The sequence below is a fragment of the Athene noctua genome, chromosome 5, assembly GCF_965140245.1.
Source record: "Athene noctua chromosome 5, bAthNoc1.hap1.1, whole genome shotgun sequence".
NCBI lineage: Eukaryota > Metazoa > Chordata > Aves > Strigiformes > Strigidae > Athene > Athene noctua.
Genome location: NC_134041.1, coordinates 36,072,988 through 36,094,093, shown reverse-complemented (window position 1 = coordinate 36,094,093; position 21,106 = coordinate 36,072,988).

Here is a 21,106-nt window from a genome sequence, read left to right as displayed (position 1 = left end):
GCCAGAGACTCTAAGAGACAAAACCTCTTAAATCATCTTTTCCTGGAATCATAAAGAAAAAGTTAATTACTGAAGCTCAAGATATATGATAGCTTTTTAAGTGTAACTATTCAGTGACAGAAACAATTTAAGAAGTTATTGCAAAAATGACGACATTAGATTTATGTCTTCTCAGATTTTGCTCTTCTTCTTTTGGCTTTCATCCAGTTCATCAGGTACAGTTTACTGCACACTATCAGTCTGTTCCATTAAAATAGATTCTATGTCTCTTTTTATAATAAATTTTTCTGTGCACAGGATAAACTATAACATTTCAAGATTTGCTATTTGTTGATCTGTTTGAACATATTGGACGCTGCTCTGTAAAATACCACAAGCTTTCTGTTTGTGCCATTTAATACTCCTCCCACTTCTAATAGTTTTCCAGTGATGCTTATTCTACCGGTTTATGAAGCTTCACATTCATCTCAAAGTGCATTGTAAACAGTTGCTGAATTTGGGAGAGAGAAGTTTTGATACTTTTATTTTACTTTTCGTCACTTCTAGATGAAAAAAAAAAAAAAAAAAAAAAAAAGAAGATATTTTGAGTGCTTTTATTTCATGATTCTTACTCAAAATCACAAGTAGAGAGAATATGATTTGCTGGTAGAGAAATTGGTAATAGTATTAAAATAAAACAATTATGAATCGTTCACAGAAAACCATAGACATGGCCTCAAAAAATGAGAAGCCTCTTTAATGCCATGTTCAGATAAGGCTTGGAGCAAGCTCCAAATGAAACAAAGTATCCCCTAGGAACACTACTACACTACTGATTATTCAGAAATGTAAAGCGCCAGCCCTTGTTTCCTAGAACACAGCTGCTGATGTTCCCTTGACCTAGCTTGACTTACTCAAGAAGAGTTACAGTACAGAAATACTGAAAAACAGAGTTGTGTTGACAAGACAGTGTAAACTAGTGTTTCCAAAGGGAATTTCAGTTTTCTGCACACATCACAGTGATCCTGCCTGCATTGTTCGAATTTTGCATCAAGCTACCCACAGTATAAATGAAATTTCACTTTCCGTGCTCTTAGAGGCCCTTCACACATTATTTTTTCTCCATGTGATATCAAGCAGAGCACTGTGGAATGACAGAGCATGGTTATAGTGTTATATTGCAAAGCTTCCGTAAATGACAAACTTGCAGTACAGCTAACCATCATATTCCCATGCTTACCTACCTCATCCTACCAACATTTATAGCCAAAAATTGTTGTCCCTAGAGAGTTACTGAGTGGTACATCACATCTCTGTGACAGAATAATGAACTAATGCCAAGTAGAAACACTTATGTTTATTCATGCAGTCTTGTCCCTTCTAAGGGTCTTGTTCACTTGGTGTTACATTGATGAATGCATCCTGCATATAGTTCTGTTGCCAAAAGTTTTTCTTTCTGAGGATTTTATTTTTATATTCTGGAGGTTGGAGAAAGGTTGTCTGGTTTTCAACTCGAGATCCTTTTTTTTTTTTTTTTTAAATCTTAGTTCCATTTAGTCACCGAACACAACCACTGAAACGTTAATAAGGACGCAGTTGCATTTTAGGAGTGCTAGAAAGATTGACCTCTCTCTTAGAGAGACAAAGGACTTCAATCTACTTTCAGATTGTGATAAACTATTATGAGGAAAGAGCACGGTGGAACTGACTTTGAGAGCCCACTGCAAGCTGACCCCACACTGATCATTATCCCAAAACAGACAGATAACCCTCCTGCACATGACTCCAAATCTCCGACCTTTCCTGAGGAAACATACCTTATCATTTTTGGGGATGAGAACAAATGACAAAAATTCAGCCCAAGCTGAAAGGCTGTTGTGGTATTTCATCACCCCAGTCCAGCTTCCCACATCTTCAGAAGATCGGTAAGTTAAAGAAATTATGAAGAAACAGGTCTGAAAGGTTGCAAAAAAAGACTTTGCCATGATTTACTTATGCAAAGGTGTAATCCAAACTTTTATTTCATTTACTCAGGGAAAAATATCCCTGTATTTTAAGTACTATAAGTCATTCTATCCACTGGATGTCTCTAGATGCAGCTAAGCCTGTCCTGTTGCTGTTTAGATCTGAATCTCAAATGCAAGCAATGCATTTTCTGCTTCCAGACAGAGGTGCAAGGCAGCAACAGCTGCTAGTCAGGGACTTGTTCATTCACTGCAGATGAGAGGTTTCTCACCACCGTCTTGGGCACCAAACTGGACTCTGTTCCTGGGCAGTTTTACTACTTAAGAAATTCTCCTCTCTATTAACTATATTTGTTTCATGTTCAAGATGACTTCAAATGAATGGAAATGTTTTGTCTAATCAGATTATTTTGTTTTTAATTAGACTGAAGGGAAGAATTAAAAAAAATAAATGCAGGAAAGTCAGAGAGACAGCGTGACAAAACTGTTTCTCTAAATTCAGTCAGGATAGTTTTATATTTCAAGCAAACAAATACAACATTTTTTGGTTTTATTGGACTTTTTTTAAAATGAAAAGTCACTATTCATTATGCAAAGCAGAAAATAACAATGCTATGCCTAGATGAATCTCAGAAGCTCGGTATCATTAACTTCTATAAGGATCCAAGAGTGAAAAGAAATGCAAATCTTCTGTCTTTATTGAGTTGTCTAGCAACAGGATATAAAAGAATCTTTTTGAGTAAGTTCTGCAAATCCTCTATTTTTTTGCATGGGTTTATTCAGGCACCATTAGCCAGCTACACAGGAATTCTGCAAGCAGGATATGTACAACTTCCATCTAGCACAGCTCCCAACTAGCCTCCCTGTTTTTTTCCCATCAGCATTTTATACATTTCCATGTTGGTGATCTTCCTTCTGAAAACTTCAGCTGCTAATATGCCCCATGTCAACACTCCAACCTGTCTCTGCAGTTTCACCTTGCTCATTTTTCCACAGACTTTTTTGACAACAATATGATCTAAGATTAGATAGTTGTACTGTCGTAGAACTGGGACCTGAATCCTTGCTAAACATAGAGCTAAATTGAGGGGTGGGGTGTGTGGGGGGTGGTTTTGTGTCTTTTTGTTGATGTTGTTTTAGGTTTTTAATTATTTTTATTTATTTGTTTATCTGTGGGTTTTGGGGTGTGTGTGTGAGTTAAACTTTAGTTTAAGAGCCCAGGATTACAGATAAAGAGGCTTATATAATTACACTGGCTTTGCTCCCACATTTTCCAAAGCAATTTTATTTCTTTCCTTTTATTCTTGTTCAGACCCTTTCACTGACAAATTCCCTAGCAAGTAACTTTCCTTCCTTCATTCCCACATTTTATACAATAAAGATAGTTTTCCTCCAGACACTATGCATAGAATATTTCCTGACATTCGAACAAATATGGGCTGTAGTACCAAAAGTAAGGAAGAAAATAATGTTGAAACAAAAGAAACAACGTATCGTACAGCTAAATCTGAAGTAAGCCTATGTTTAGAGAATATTCGTTACCCTTTTGGAGACTGCTGTGTAAGTCTCTGGCAGGATCTCATGCAAAACCCCAACATCAACTCCCTGGATGGATGTTGGTTCCCCCTGCCTTCAGCCCCTGGATTTCAATTCAGGTGACTGTCACCTGCTTCTTTTCGCTCTTCTCCCTTAGGGGAAAATCACACAGCTGCACTCATTGAGGATATGAATTCTCTCAAGAAACAGTCGTTGTAGGCTTTCCATTTCTTTTAAAGGCTGTAATGACTTGGGTAAACAGATGACGATCCAGTTTATTTCCTGTACTCCTTTCACATCCCGTTTTCAAATAAGCATCACTTAGTTTGAGGGCTTTCAGCTTCCATGTTCTAACCTAATGGCTGTGCTTTCTCATACCAAGGTATTAGGTGGAGGTATCAATCTGAATCTCACTTACTGTCTTAAGAAGGTAGTCACATTTTTTATAACTCCTGCTAAACTGTATGTCTGCTTTATATCAGATAAGATTTAGTAGACTTTTTAAAACTAGCCTGTCTTCTACCTTCCCCGAATATGAAGAAGCGTATTTACAAGCTACGAACCTTAGAAAGCCTTTCATTGTCCCAGAAGTCTCTTACTGAAGCATCTATTCAAATATACATGCTCTTTTGGAAATCTTAAAGCCACTTTTCTTTGTACAGATATCTTAAAGTTTGTTTGCTGTTTTCTGCTTTTCTTCTTATGTGGTCTGAGAATGGTGTATTATACAGGCACCCTGCAGTGTGGGAGGATTTCAGAAATTCATCGATCTGCTTCAGAATCCATCATTTATTAATCACTGTGCCTGATGCTGTTTCTGCCATCTATCCTCAGCCACAGACTGAGTCTTTTCAGAAGCAGATTTTCTTTTCTTTCTTTTATATATATATATATATATATTTTGTATCCTACAGCAGGAGTGAAGACAATCATTGGCTTCAATCAATGCTGACACTATGAAACACAGAAGCACTACATCAAAATAGGAAGATTTGAGGGCAAGGTTGCTTTATGTATACACGAATAATAAACTCCATCTGTGTCCTGCCAGTGGCTACATCAGCTACACAATCTGTTTTATTGGTTTGTTTGTCGGTTCAGGGCTTGTCTGTGTCGGTGTGTATCTGAATTGAGCCTTATACAGATAAATTGAAGAGTTTGCCTACAGAAAGTTCCGTCTTAGAGATGGAAGATCCATAAACATAAATTAGTTTCTTTCAATAACTGAGTAGCAGAAATCTATTTCTTAGGAACAAACTTCACAGACAAGCCTCTACAAACCTCCTTTGAGGAAAACAGAGGCTTTTCAAAAGATATAATGATCGGCTGCTTCTGAAAATATCTGGTTTGGATTTCCACCAGCTTCTTTATTTTTAGCAGTTTCTCTAGAGTATGGCTAAACACTGGTTTACAAACTGTGGTGTATTGTGTACTGATGGCTCAAGTGGTGATCTGGTTTCCCTACAGATCTCTATTCCTTTCCTGGGAAGGTCCATAACCTATTCTGAGTGTCCACTATCTGAAAGGGGGATGAATGATTGCATGTGCGCATGTGCGCTGAACCCTGATGATGAGATATAATGTACAGAATAGCCACTGAAATATTCAGGATGAGGATAACAGGGGTTAGGCCATGGATAAAAATTGTTTGCACTGAAGATAGACTATTCACATAACATAGTAAAGATAAAGCCCCAAAATTTGGAACAGAAGAGGAAAAATCTCAGTATACACTTAACTGCCAAGTAACTATGTGAATATAATAACTTTTGAAAGCTTCATAAAGTTTTGGTGTGACTGGGCTTCTCTAAAGATCTTTTACTTAAATAGGTGCAACAGTCAAGCACCTGAAATATGCATTGTGCACCTCAGAAAGTCAATTACACCTCCTTAATAATTAGCTATTTTATTTCTGAAAGGTCCTATTTCTAGCTGTCCTTCCTCAGCACAGAGGTTTTCCCTGTGCTGGCAAACATTGGATTGGTTGTCACAGACCTTGCCTATAATGACTCAATGCTCATTGGAATAAAAATTAGGTTAAGAGAAGTAAAAATCACCCATCCCTCCTTATTTTAACCCATTAAAATAACTTATCTTTCAAGAGCTATTTTCATACTTTGAAAGTTTACAAGACATAGAAAGATGAGAATTACATTTAATTGATTGCTACATGTAAATTTTCTGTAACGTATTTCGTCTTAGGAGGTAGGCTATTTTAAAGGTATTTCAGGGAAATGTCTCATTGTGAAAGTTGTCCAATAGCCTTGTTTAGTTTAAACCTGTGAAAATGTGCTTGTGATATGATTTCTAGTACTTTCAATTTAACTTTTTGAAGAAGTTAGATATTTTGAGGATTGCTCTGTAAATTAAGAGACAAGAACAACTGCATGAAGGACGCATGTGTAAGGAAACACAAGGTGTGCTTGTCCTATGGTATTTGAAAGGTTGTGCTTCATGTATATAAATGAGTACCACATTTTGGTATTTTCTTTGCTCATAATTTTACTAGCATACTTTCAAAAGCTAATGCTTTCAGTAACATACTTTTCACAAGTAGGGACTTGTGAAGACAGCTGTAATGTAGCATGAAGAAAACTAGTAGGACTTGCACAAATAAGAATTGAGGGAAAGGACCAGGAAATCCAGCATTTTGATAGTAAGTCCTACAACCTGGCAGTACCAGTTCACATTTATGTTTTCATATATACATGAGTTTAGGTACACTGCATGTGAGGAGGCATCAATAAAGCCTGTAACTTTTCATGGAGCTTCCTTACTTATGGAGCTTTCCTACAGACTTCTTCTAGTGACTTAAACAAAAGTACTCAAAATTATAATGGTTGTGTCACTCATTACATCATATCAGACAGAAAATAAAATCAGATTTTTAGGCCTTTTGGAGTACATGATTACTAGATACTTTTTAAAAAAAAAAAAAAAGTGAGATTTTTTTCTTATTAAAGTTGAAATATCTGTGGATGAAAAAATAATTTCGAAGCTGAGAAATTGAAAATGTAACATTATACTTTATCATGAAATATCAACCATTTTAGGCAAAAAGTGTGTTCACTAGCAGGAATTTGACTTTGCTCCTTTTGTTATGATAGAAGTTGCTCATAGTTTTCAGTGGTTTAGATTAGATCTTGGTACAAGTTTGTAATTGGTCTTTTGGTAGCTAGGCTAATTAAAGATTTGTTACTGCTATTATGTCTAAAAATTAAGAGTCTATTTTTCTCCACTTGAGAAATTTGCTACATTCGCTAATAAGCCCAAATCTACTTCAAAATTACTTTGACCAAGAAACTTGCTGTCAGGGTACTTGTAATGCCACCATGTTATGTTTTCACTAATATTGACACAGCAATTACGAAGTGTATTCTTCAGCCATAGGTTTTCCTTATAAGCATCATGTTATATGGGTAGCTGTAGTTAATGAAATAAATTTAAGTCATTGAGAGTAAGAGAGCTTTTATTTTCCATCCCATGACTGGCTGGAACAGGAGAGACCTTTTTTACCGAGTGTTTCAAACCTCAAGTTGCTTGACAGTTTGGTCAGCCTTGCTGTTTGTGTGTATACTGAGATACAAATTCATTGCCTATGAGATTTCTGTTGTGAAGATGTGTAGGTGTTGCTAAGTTTCAAAGTTTTTGCCAATTTTAGACTAAATGTAGGCTGAGGATATTCATGCCTTTTACCATAGCCTGTTATAAGCTACTAGACCCCCAGTCTTCAGTATTTCCCAAATCTTAGGATCAGGTGTTTGAGAAATGTGAATTTAAGCAACTTCCTTTAGTCTGGGGCCTTGGTTTTACCAGTATGACTGAAAGCTTCAAAATGATGCAAAGATTAGGACACTTTTTAAGTACCCATCACCACATCAAGTGTGTTATTAGATATGGTTATCTTCCACATACGAGTAGAAATGCAAAGGATCATTAACTTCAATATGTCAGGTCGTTCTCACTATTACATTTACTGTTATTACTGGAAAGTTGCTTTTTAGTATTATATTTGACCTACTGCACATGGAAAGCATTTGTCTGCTTTTACAATGGAATGAAATATATTTTTTTCCAGGCTCATAATGATTCTGATGGAAGATATTGCCTTTGCACCAAATAAGAAAAAGAGTTTTTGTTAACTATTAGTGCTGATTTTAGGAGAAGATATATTCATGTGTTACCAAAAGGGGGCATATCTGGGTTCTGATTATGGCTCATTTTATTACCCATAGAAAGGATAAGTGAGTATTATTTTGTTCTGCATTATGAAGAACATGGAGTATCGCCTATGAGATGTTGGCATATGTGTGTAAAATGTAGATTATCACTGTAAGAAAGCGTGATCCAGAACTCAAGGTATTTAGTCTTCCACTTGAGATTATACATTTATGAGAGTGAAAACTAATGGACAAGATGCCACTCCAATTTGAGACTAGACAACTCTTGTATTTTCAGACATACAAGCAGTTCTTCTGTTTAACTGTTAGTTTGACTTTCCCTTTCAAACTCATCAAGCATACAAAGGACATTCTACAGGTTATCCACCATGTTTCAGATATTGTAAATTCATCAGCTTAATCTCTGTTTGTCCTTCTTGTCCAAATTAATGGGTATAATCTGGAAACACTTGATTGCATCTAAAGTAGACACTGAAATCACACAAGAGTCTGAGAGAGTCCAAACTTCCCAAATGCTGTGTAGCTATGAACTGCAGCTCAGGTGGAGGCTCCTGATGAGTGTTGATATTGTCCAAAGAAAAAGGAATCTGAGTCCAGGCTCCCTCTGGAATTGAACCCACATACATTTCTTTGTAATGTGGATGAGCTGTCACCAAAGCTCCAAGTTAGCCCTGTGGAAGCATTTAGTGATACCTCCAAGTTTAGACATGGATTTACTCCAATTGGTGATTTGAACTTGTAGTCCTGACCAGGGATTTAACCCTATCTACAGTCAGATGTCTAAGGACTGATGATGCTCAATGTGCTTCACCCTTCTTCCTCAGGCCATTTGTCACCTTACGTGTCCTGATCTGACTCACTGTAGTGAGGAGTTGTCTTCTTGAAGGTTTTGTATTACCTGTTTGAGCAAAGCCCCACAGTTCTATATGTAGCTTTGTTGTAAAGACAATAATGTACTGCAAGGTCTGGTGTTCTTATACCTACCAGATCTATCACCACTTATGGAGCTGGATGAAATAAAAAGTAGAAAACCCAACAGCTGATCACCTTCAGTTATTATGAAAATTATAATATTAGACTTCATCACTACCTCCTGGGGTGTCTTAAAGCTTAAATAACATATAAATGGAACTTGCCTTACAACTGATATGAATGAGAATTGCTCTTTTGCTCTATTTTGCCTAAAATATTCATGTAATGTGTGCATATGTTGATAGTTAAATGATCACATTTTCCCTTGTTTATCTACCAGCATATTATTAATACTGATAGATAAATGATTCAATTACCCTTCCTCTCAAAAGCATTTCAATGTGAAGTCAAACTCTCTGCTATATTCTTTATTTAGAATAAAACAGATTCCCATATCAAACAAGGTGACACGAGCAATTATTGGCAGTGTTAACTTCACACATACACAGCAGAATCTGGCTTGAGATTTCATCACTGTTGAAAAAGGTAAAACCAAACATTATGACAAACCTTAGCTTTTACAGCACCTTTCAGTCAGAAGCTTCACAGTGGTTTACAATAAGACATTGACTCTCACCACTTATTCTTATCATTTAAACTGAGCAATAGAGCTGGTTAAACATTTTTTTTTTAATTCTTTAATTTTTATAATGAGTGGTTAACAGAAATGTTCAAGAAAATCTTTATTTTCTTTGGAAATATCTTTTGGGGATATTATAAAGAACATTTTCACGAGGAAATGCCAAAAAAATATAGGTTTCATAACAAGCATTTTTGTTCCATGCCTAATGAATAGTAACATCACTTTTCACAGATAAGTGAAGAGAGAGGCAGAAATACATTATGTTTGTGTCACATGTTTATACATTGTTTTGTTCACACACTGGGAATTTTTTTATTGCTATGTCATGATACATTTATATATTATAAAAGGAGTTTATTCAGGGTCACTAGCAAACAATACCTCAGTCAGGAAGAAGACCCGAACCAATTTCCATGCTTCACAGTACTAAGCCAGAATTACTGGCCATTTCTTTCTTGCACATTATATTAGCTGTGAAATATGCACTGTGATTAACAGTAATGACAGATATTTCCTATTCTAGCATGGAATAGGGTTTTTGTTATATCCATTAGAAATTATAAAAGAGATTGTGTGAAAATGAAGAAAATATTCTAAATAAGAGTTAAGGTTCATTGAAATTAATTCTTGATCGGTTTCCTCTCCATAAACTCTATAAAATAATTATCCACACTTTCCTATAAAGCTCCATTTTATTACCAAAAAAAAAAAAAAATGTAGAAAGTACAGACAGCTGAATGAGAATCTAGATTCATTCTGAATAACTGAACTCCACAGTTTCAGAGTACAGAAAAAAGGTAAAAGCATCTCAGCAAGTTAAATCAGGTATGAATTTACTAAGTAAATTTATAATATTATATTCAAACATGACATTTACAAATTAGGTTATCCAAAGGTGCATATATTTGGGGCCCTGTAAGAATAAGGGAAAATAGTAGAATTAATCTGGGTTTCTTTCCTTGAAATATCTCAGGACTAAGTTTTCAGACTTGTACAAAACTACATAAGAAACTTAATCTTGAACACAGAGATTTGGACAGCGGAAAATGTATGCAATAAGTTATACACAGAACAATGCTCTGGTATCCTGTGCAGAAAGGAATGACTCAAAATTACAGTACCTGCAACTTTACCTGTGTGTTTATTCTTTGGCACTAACAATATAATTCCAAATATAGCCTGCATGACAAGATTTATTAAGTGGGAAGTTCTTTTAGTGAGAGTAATATTGATATCTTATTAATTATAAAACAACATTTCTGTATTAATTAAAAGAACTAAATTACTGTGTTTATGAGGTGTGTAGAGACTTCATGGTTCAGGTGTTCTGATTAGTAAGATTTCAGCCTGAATCTTGAACCATGGACATGAGGTAAGATTTGATATGAAGAAAAATGTCAGATTTGGGAACTTGAACAAAAGCCCAAGAACTCTGGTGGACTTGATACAGATGACCTAAATTGAATAGTTTTATGTTGGCTTAGTCACTGTCTGTTGCTGTAAGTGGTCTTTTGGAGGTTTTTTTGATTGTTTTTGACTGGTTGGTTGGGGTTTTTTGCTCTTTTTTTGTGGGAAGAAGTATGATTCTGAAGCTAGCTATCAAAAGCTTTCAGAGTCTCAGGCCTAGGATACTTTTAATTTTCACAGTTTGATTCATTATAATAGGTTTTCAAACTTTATTAGAGAATAGAAATTTGGATTTCTAACCAGCCATAGTGAATAAAGACACTTCTTTAAAGCCCCTGAAAGGGTTTTTGGAAACTGTGAATGTTCTTCATGAAAGCTGAAGGTGGAAATCTAGAGAGCTGGACACACTGAACACACTTCTGCAAAGCATCTGGATGACAGTGAATCTTACGATCTTCCAGTATAAGCAATAAAATTGTGAGCAATAATATTCCATAAAATATACTTTATTTTAAACACTAGTAACTGTATAATAGTAGTGATAGTATTTTAAAGTCTACTACAGATATTCTTGTCTGCAGGCAGTGAAAAAGGCCTAATTAAAATGAACTGTAATGGTGTTCAACCAGCATGTGATTTGACATATTATAAATTCATTTCTGTATTAATTGAGAATACTTTCTCTTTTTTTGTGGTCTCTGGATTAATAATAAGAAAGGGGTAAAAAAGACGTGAAGGTAATTTATTTGCTCTTTCTACAGTACTGACATTTTTCACCTTAATGAGCACTTAAAATGTAAATTATACAGACAGCTTAAAAAATAGAACAAAAGATATGTGTGAGGCATTTTCTTATTTTTCACATAAAAATTAGCTGCAATTATGATAAAAAATTTTCATTGTTCCATACCAGACTTTGCCCAGAAGTACTGGTCATCATGAAATACCTTAAAGCATTGAGGGTTGTTGCTGATAGTTTTCTTGATTTAGAGCTGAAAGTTAATAAAAGTATTTTTACTTTATCTGAGGATGGAAAACTAAATGAAGAATATTTTAAGCATTTGTTCCAGTGTTTGAGGTTTTGGCTTTAGATGTTGGGGCTTTTTTTCCCAAATATGAATGTGTTATTGAACCTGGGCCTGGCATCTTCTACTAAAATCTTGAAGAAAAGACCAGACCTCAGGGAAATTGCTTAACCTCCCTGCTCAACCTGCCTAACTTCTTTTATTGACATCTGTTGTACAATTACTTCATGTTTTATAAAGTGCTTTGAGGTATTGAAGTGAAAGGTGCTTTAGGAATGAGGTGGTATTGATATTATTATGCACTTACTTATTTTATAAACCTCAGAAAAGAAAGATTTATTTATAGCTTCAGAATTTTTGACCAATCTGTAGCTTAAATTAGACCTCAGAGAGGTCCTCTGCTTTTTTCTCTTGACTGCTAATTGATGCCGTTCTACGATTTGGCTTATTAAGAGAAATGTTGTCAGAGAAAACATGCCTTAAAACCAATACTTCCCAGCAGAAACATTTCAGTTATTCCTTAACACCCTGGAAAACTACCTCTGAAGATGATCAAGATCTGTTAATTTTATATATATCATGCATTCATTTTCCAAATAATATGAAGGTTATTGATTCAGTTCTATTTTCGAAGATGTGATTGTCTTGAAATTGCTTGTAAACCTGGATAAAATGTTTAAGACAGCTACAAATGTGAAAAATATGAATATCTGGGAAAGAAAATATATTAGGAAATAAAAAGTAACTGAAAGATTGCCTAAAGAATTCGACTCCAGAACCTGATTTGTTCTTTCTTCTCAGAATTTATAATCTTTTTTGAAAAAGTACACAGATTCTATGAATAAATATTAGGAAAAAAATATTGTCAAGTTAAAAAAAGAATTTTTTTTATTTCTTCAATAAACAATTTTATTACTATTTTTACAAACTAATAGTATTATGAATACACCACCACAATTGTTATCTTATTCCCATCTTCTAAATTAATCTCCTGGGAAATTTCATATTCTTATACCAGAAATATTAGCACTATAGATATTATAAAGTTCAATAAGAGTGTTTTGGAGTATCTTGCAAAACACTGAAAAATTTTCCAGAGTACTCTTTCTCAAAGAATACACATAATACTGAATGGACACTTCTAGAAAGGAAGCCTGATCTTGTGATCAAAGATAATGAAAGATACTTTAGTATTCTCCACCCGTTTCTTAGTTCTGCAGACATTCCCTGCAATTTTGATAAACGACAGTTCTTCTCTATGTGCATTTGCTTCCTACCAGTAAAATTCATGTAATAAAATTTCCTTCCATCATTCTCCTTGTCTGTTTAGCTTGAAGACAATAGATGTCTCTTATTATATGGTTATAAACTTAACAGATCCCCATCAGCAGCTAAAACATAAATCAAATGGGAATAACAACAAGCATAACCACATTGATATGACTAATAAAAATGGTTGCTATAAGAAAACTGTACAATTTTCAAGACAGTTAGATCGTATCAACAGACTGTTTTTTGTGCTTTTTCCATGTTAGACATGATCCATCTCATCTAACACATCCCCTTCTTTAAATGCATGGTACTTCTAGGACTAGTGCACTCTATCAAGAAAATAAACCACTGATTTAAATGTAACTAAAAATGCACTTCAGGGTATATTGAAAGTGTATATCTTCAGTATCGCTTTGAGATTCTCAGTTCTAAACTTTAACTGGAGATACACTAGATAAGTGGGAAACTGCTTTGTTTTCTAATCCATGCCTGATAAATACAATTAGAGTGAGGTACTGAAGACAACAATAAAATATTCATCAAATGAAGTTAATAAAAAAAAAAATCATAATATGAAAATTTATTTTTGCTATAAATCTCAGTTCTTTTCATTTCTGAATGTTTAAATCTAAATATTTTTCATGTAAGTATATGTATATTGCTTGTTGTTTCATACTAAACACTTATTGAAGCATTTTCAATCACAATTTCTTTAATTTTTATAAAATTGTTTTATTTCCTGAATGAACTTTTTGAAAAATTCTGTATCTGTGTGATTGCTTAGAGTAATGTTAACATTTTTTTATCTAATTATAGTTACATTTTTAGCCAACTTAAAAATAAATATTGTCCTTATTATGCTTTCTCTCTCCTATGCCCCACTTCCCCACCCCCACCCCCTCCCAATCCTGCTTCGAATTCAGTTATTGGTCTTATTGGTCCATGAGCGCTAATCAATGAAGTAAAATCTAAATGAGAAGTTCTGTAGAAAAATTTGGACCTTCCTTTACCAAGTGCTCCCCTTCATCTCTTCCCTTCACACATTTGCTCTCTCATGTTGTATCTGTGGTTTTCTACTGATGACTTGATGTTTCATGCATCCATTTTTGGTGTAATTAATTTTTTTTTTTTAGTACAAACATCTAATCAGCACTTTCAGGGGCATCTGCAGCTCTGGGGTTAGCTAATTACCTGTCAACATTTTGATGGTGTCTGTGTTGGGTCATGTACTTTATTCCTAGCCTATTGCAAGCAAAGAACTGAAGGGAAAATCAAACATGTTTTATTTTCATAGCAGATTTTATTAAATGTACCAGAAGCTATTATTTTTTCAGGGATTGGTTTAGACGTCTATTGCAATTCCATTTAAAAAAATTATGAATCTAACATATACGTGAGTGCACATATGAACATATGTGTTTACATATATAACTATATAGACACACAGCTCTGCAGCCTTATGTTTCCAGACGCCCTGGAGGATGTTTTGAACTTTGCAAGGTGAGTATCACTAGAAAATATTGAATTGCTATAGAAAAAACATTTCCTTTCTTCAAAAGTCAGAAATGCCCACAGCAAGTGTCTGCAGAAAGGAGAAAATAGATAGAAAATCTCAGGACATGATCAATGTACTAATTTCCAGCATGAATGAACTCTCCAGAGTTCTTGAAATGGATGCATATTTATCTTCTGACTAGATCAATATTTGTCCTACAGAAAACTATTGATAGTCTCAAGATTTTTTATAACTGTACAGCTTTCATTGTCGTTGATTTCATGCTGAAGACAGAATCTTTTTTTTTTTTTTCTTTTTTTTTCCATTGTTGACTTAAGCAATGAAACTGAAGCATTTTAAAATTTGTTTTCTGTGACTCCAGGAATATTAAAGGTCCCAGAATATTTTGCAATGCTTTGCCAGATATCAGTTCCTGGCACTTCTGTGTTAATTCATTTCACAGATCACTCTATATTGTTTACAAATATTTTTTCATTATCACGTTTGTGCCTCTATCCATTTACTGTATTGATGAAACCTGGGAATTGAAACATGGTGTTTATTTGGGATATTGATATGTTTGGACAGATAATTCATGGGTGGCTAACTTCACTGCTGCTGCTATTTGGTCAGTACACAAGTGCTGATCAAATTTCTCTCATGCTCTCTTCTCAGGTTTACCAGGAAGAAGTAACAAAACTTACAGTTTGATCTACTTTCTCTCAGTAGGCTCTAGCTATAAACTATGTCATATGTGTTAAAAAATCAGAAATCAAAATACACCTAGTTGTAGCATCTTGGATTTCACAGTTTAAAATGAAAACACATGTAAATGTTGATGGCAGATTGTTCCTAATTTTCTCAATCTTCATACAAACATCTGTGTCTTCTCAGGCTTTTAGTGTTATGTGTACATGGGAAATTGTTTGCATTCAAATGCATCATGTTTGTCTTAAGGTTGTGTCACAAAGTAGCAAAAGCAAAGGTTCTGGACACTGACGACTGCCTGTGACTGATCACAGTCCAGACAACTTCATAATCGCAACATACACAGCAGAATAGACTAGACTAGAATATTTCAATTGAAAGGGACCTACAACAGTAATTTAATCCAGCTGTCATCTAGTCCAACTCCCTGACACATTCAGGGCTGACCAAAAGTGAAAACATATTATTAAGGGCATTGTCCAAAGGCTTCTTAAACACTGACAGGCTTGGGGCATCGACCACCTGTCTAGACAGATTGTTCCAGTGTTTGACCATCCTCTTGGTAAAGAAGTGTTTCTTAATGTCAATTCTGGATATGAATGGCCTCCAGAATTTCTAACAGGACATGTTTAAAGAGGTTAATCACTTCAGCTCCCCACCCTGAATTTAACCACACACCTAGAGAGGAACAACCAACCAAACCAATGAAAAACTCTTTTAAAAGATTGTTGTCAAAGAACGTGTCAGAAATTAAGGGATGACAAAACCAAGCCTGATTGTGGAACCTGACTTTTCACACTCCCTTTCTGCATACCAGGGAGCCTTACAGAGTGATTTTTAGTTGCATCTGTGCATGTCTGCCCTCCCCGCCTTAGCACCCCTTGGGAGGATGGTCTGAGCTGGGCCCAGGGATGCTCAGGACTGATGAAATGCTGGGGCTGTTTGCCAGTCTCAGAGTAGCACTGGAGATCTCTGCGAAATTTTAGGGTAGAAATTTGAGGCACTTTTAGCTATAGCTGGGGGAAGGCAAGTGAAAGCAAAAGAATAAGTTTAATTTTCTTGGAGGTAGTGCTTTGTGCTGGTTTTGTCTAGGATAGAACTAATTTTCTTCACAATAGCTAGTATGGGGCTCTGTTTTGGATCTGTGATGAGAAGTGTGTTGATAACTCAGGGATGTTTCAGTTACTGCTAAGCAGGGTTTACACAGATCCAAGGCCTTTTCTGCTTCTCACCCCACCCCACCAGCGAGGAGGCTGGGGGAAGCACAAGGAGCTGGGAGGGGACACAGCCAGGACAGCTGACCCAACTGACCAAAGGGATGTCACAGACCACATGATGTCATGCTCAGCAATATAAAGCTGGGGGAAGAAGGAGGAAGGGGGAGTGCATTCAGAGTGATGGTGTTTGTCTTCCAGGGTCACTGTTACATGATGGAGCCCTGCTTTCCTGGGGATGGCTGAGCACCTGCCTGCAGATGGGAAGTGGTGAATTAATTCCTTATTTTGCTTTACTTGCACGTGTGGCTTTTGCTTTACCTATTAAACCGTCTTTACCCTTCTGATTCTCTCCATCCCTCTGGGGGTGAGTGAGTGAGCAGCTAGGTGGGGCACAGTTGCCAGCTGAGGTTTAACCACAACATGTTTGTAGCCCTCAAAGATAAGAGTACAGACTTTACGGCTGGGAACTGCCTTCCCCCAGTGGGGACCAGCCCCTGCAGGGCATCACTGAAGAACAGGGGCTGAGAAAGCTCTTAAAGAAGCCATTAAACTGGGCAAATCTACCATAGCAGGGACATACAGCTTGAGAGAGCAGACCTGCTGTGTATGATACTGCCTTTGAATTCACACATATATACACCAAGCAATTGAATCACTTCTAACAGCTGTGACCTGAATCACAAAATTCTCTTGAATCAGCACCCTTGAATAAAGTTTCTGATATTTCTTTTGCTTTTGTTACTGTTTGGTCACCTCCACAACATTCTTTTTTCCAAGGAGGTGCTGCTTTGGCATTTCATTTTAGATTCCCTTTCCCCCTTGTCTATATAGCATCTCAGTTAACAAGACAGAATATAAAATAGTGCTTATCTATGTGTTGGCAGAATTGCTTGTGCTATTGCTAGTTTCAGTCTCCACTGGTTGCAATGGTCCAGCTGTGCCATTTCCAAATTAACTACCACATATACGTGTATATACACATGTACACATTTACATATATGTTACTGATTTACCAATAAGTAGAAATAATTATGTGTAATTTAATAGAAATATAGAAGCATAAGAAATAGCGTAGTAAAATAATTTGTTCACATTTATTGCATTTTGCACCAGCAACCGACTACTATTTTAAAATCCCCTGTACAGTCCTGTACCAAGGCTGAAGGAAGTGGTCATAATTAGCTAGTGGAAACAGTTAGAACCTAGGTAACAAAACACATGACAATTTGTAAACTGATTTATGACACATACATAGGACTAGAAGAACACAGGTAGTTGTCAAGGTCTAGGATTAATGGGAACTGAGGGAAGTGACCGTAACAACCTGCAAGTACCTGCCAAGAAACTGTGAATTTAAGTAGAAGGTAATTCTGGCAGGGGGAGATTGCGACCACCGACTCATGGACCACCTACTCACATTACACCCCAGACCCATTTCTAGACATTTCTAACCTTTATTGCGCAGAATCAGAAATAGGAGGAGAATATGTTAATGATTTCTTGGAGAGTGTATGTTTATGTATGAATAGTTAATGAATATGTATGAGTAGGTTCTAGATAAGGTGTATGATTCTGGTGCCTGGTGTGCGTTGTTGGTGAGATGACTCCCCTGCGCACCTGGCTGTTAATAGTGTCTGCTTATCTACATCACATTGGTGTTGATAAGCTTTTATCCTGGTTTTCGGTGACATATACACATATAATTAGTTCAGTTTTAATGCAATACATCAGAGTTAAGGTTTTCTGTTAGAAAGACTGCATCAGAGCTGGATTATATATATAGTTTTCTGATGTAGGTATATGGATTTATATTTATGAATATATGTACATATAATGCATGAAATCCCGAAGTAGGTAATCTAATATCTACAGGCATCTTTTTCCTTTCCTTGTATAAAGAACCTCAGGAGACTAATGGAACAAATCAGAGGTCTTAATTAAGGTAGCATGAAAACCTGTCAAAGAGTGGTTTCTTCTTTTTTGCTAAACACCATTAAAAAATAATTTTACATATTTCCTGTTATTTTTTAATGTAAATGACCAGCATAGTTGCCCTTGCATAGACATTTGTAACAAACGTTAAGGTTCGTATGAATGAAGAATGAATGGGAGAGTCTGGGTGTGGAAGCACCAGTAAGAGCAATCTAAAATGAGAGACATTAAACCTTCAGATTAAAATGAAGGACAGATCAGAGTGACTATGAGGTCCTGAATTGTAAAAAAAGACACATCCAAAAACCTGCACATAGTTACCAGTTCAAGAAAAAGATAAGAGGTGAGATGATCACTTTATATTCATATCACCTGTCCTCTGTGCACCTCCATTTAACCCCAGCCAAACCACTCAGCCCAACGCTTCATGGTGCTCGTGGGTATTGTAGCATAAGACTGCTCTGGTGAGTGAGTGAAATCAGTTCTGGTTTAAAATGAAAATGCCTTTCCCTGCTTAGTCTCCCACTGAGCCTTGTGGCCTGGCTGTTACAATGCTGCAATATTAACTGCTGAAAAGTGTCATCTGTAAAAATAATGTAGAACCATTGTTTTTAGGCAGCCATACAATTATAACAGGATGTTTTTCATCATTTAGTCTGTGCAATTTCAGTTTTCAAGCCTTTCAAGTTTGTGGACAGTTACGGTTTCTGTGAGGATAAGGCTACAGGTCAGTGTAGACACCAGAGAGTCGTATTAAATCCGTATTGTTTTAAAAATCTGTTCTAGGTGAGAAATAAATTAAGTTCAGGATGTTTCCTTGTCAGGACACTGCTTCAGAAATAACCTAATCTTGCAATCTCAGCTGTGTTCCAGCTTCTAAAACTTGTTATAGTAATGGAGTTCACCTAGTTTTGTCATTTAAATGTTGTCATTAGGCTGTGATAGATGAGGAAAGATTCTTAATATGCCATTACTCTTTTTTGTTTGCTTATTTAAGCTACATCCAGATCAAAATATTTCTCACTTCACCTCATTTCTCATTAACTTGAAAGGTTTTTGAATATAATTATTGGCTAGTGAAGAGAAATGGGATTTATTTATTTATTTATTTTTGTTCTGCAATTTGTTACACTGTTTATCTCTCAGACAAAAGAAACCAAGGCTAAAAATTTTAATGAATTGTTCATATATCATCTGTGGATTTCAGTTCCTGATAAAGGAGTTTTCATTTATGTATTATTTAGTTAACATGCACCACTTTGACTAAGCTAAAGTATCACGGAAAATAAATAGAAGCCTTAATTGATGTTTTCTCTGAGATAATTAACTGAAGAGTTTGTAAGGTATGAGCAAGGGTTTCTTTTTAGGGAAGGGAGAGAAATCTCATATTCTGTTCAGCTGAGGATCCACAACAACTGCTGCTGGGGGAAAAGTAATTAAGAAAACCTGCAGTTTGGGAATGGATGCCTTTTTTAATGACCAGAATTTACCTTTATTTTTTACTTTTTAGTTAAAATTCTAAATATTACCACCATAGTCTACTTACTAAACCAGTATTATGCATTTAAGATTTGATGTAATATACTACAAATAAGATTTTCTTTAAGTGTAAAATAGGAGTTACTATTTTGATAATACTTATTTTAACCACTTACTACTTACTTCTGATAATGCTTACTTTAACTACCTTACTTATTTTTAACCACTTTCTTTAAATGGAAGAGGAATCTTGTAAGTTAAAAACAAGAATTTCTTTTGAGAGACCAATCTTTCTTGAAGGAGGTGGAGACAGGTGGCAGTGCTCCTTAGCAATAAATTTATTTGTTCAGGGAACAATTCCTTTTCACAGCATCTCCCCACCTAGGAAATTTATCCTCCAGGGAAGACAAGATTGTATGTTTCATTAGGATTGCAATACCTCTCCAGTCAGCCCTCATTCCTCCTAAGAAAAATACCAATGTTCCCTTTTACCAAGGATAAAAGCATTTCACTTCTGTAGCACTTACTTTTCATCCTTCATATAAGTTTTTCATTTCACACTTTTCTTCAATTAATTGCGAAGTTTGGGGGCTTCAGTGAGGGAGAGAAAATAATCTTTTTGGGTTTTCTTCCCAGTTAGGCTCATGTTGATTGAAATGAAAAAATAGCAGCAGGTTTTTAAAATAAAGAGTAGAAAGAGGAAGGAATTGTATGTTGTGTACAAGAAAGAGCCCATTAGGTTAGTGCAAAATATGTGCAACATTTTAATAAAATTTGCACAATTTTCTGGGCTACTAATAATGACCAGTTCATAGCTGTGCCCTCAGAAACTCTCCTTATTCTGACTCACGCTTTGTTTTAGAAGAATCCAGAAATCTCCCCAAATACTTACTAGAAATTATATGCAGCATGTGGTATACTACCTACCATAACACACATATGAAAAGCTCTTAATCAACAAATGAAGTGTAGCTATCTCAAAAATGCCAAACATAGTGTAAGCCAAAATATCTTGTAACATTATTTTTATCTTGGTTTTCATCTTGCTAAACATTTTTTACTGAGAATAAAGTAGGTCAATGTCAATGTAGCTTCTGGAATGTGCAGACACAGCTGAAGGTTGGTGCTTTTGTGAAATATAAAGGGGTTTGCAGACAGTAATAAATAAGACAGTTAGGACCTATTCTTGAAGATAACAGGAACAAGGATGGGACAAATGAAAACAAACCAACTCAAGATACAACAGAGATTCACACCACCTCCTAAACAGTCCTTTGTGAGCATGTGTGAGCACCAGACACAGTGAGGCAGACCACAAAACAACCACCAGTGACCCCTCTAGACCACCATCCAGCA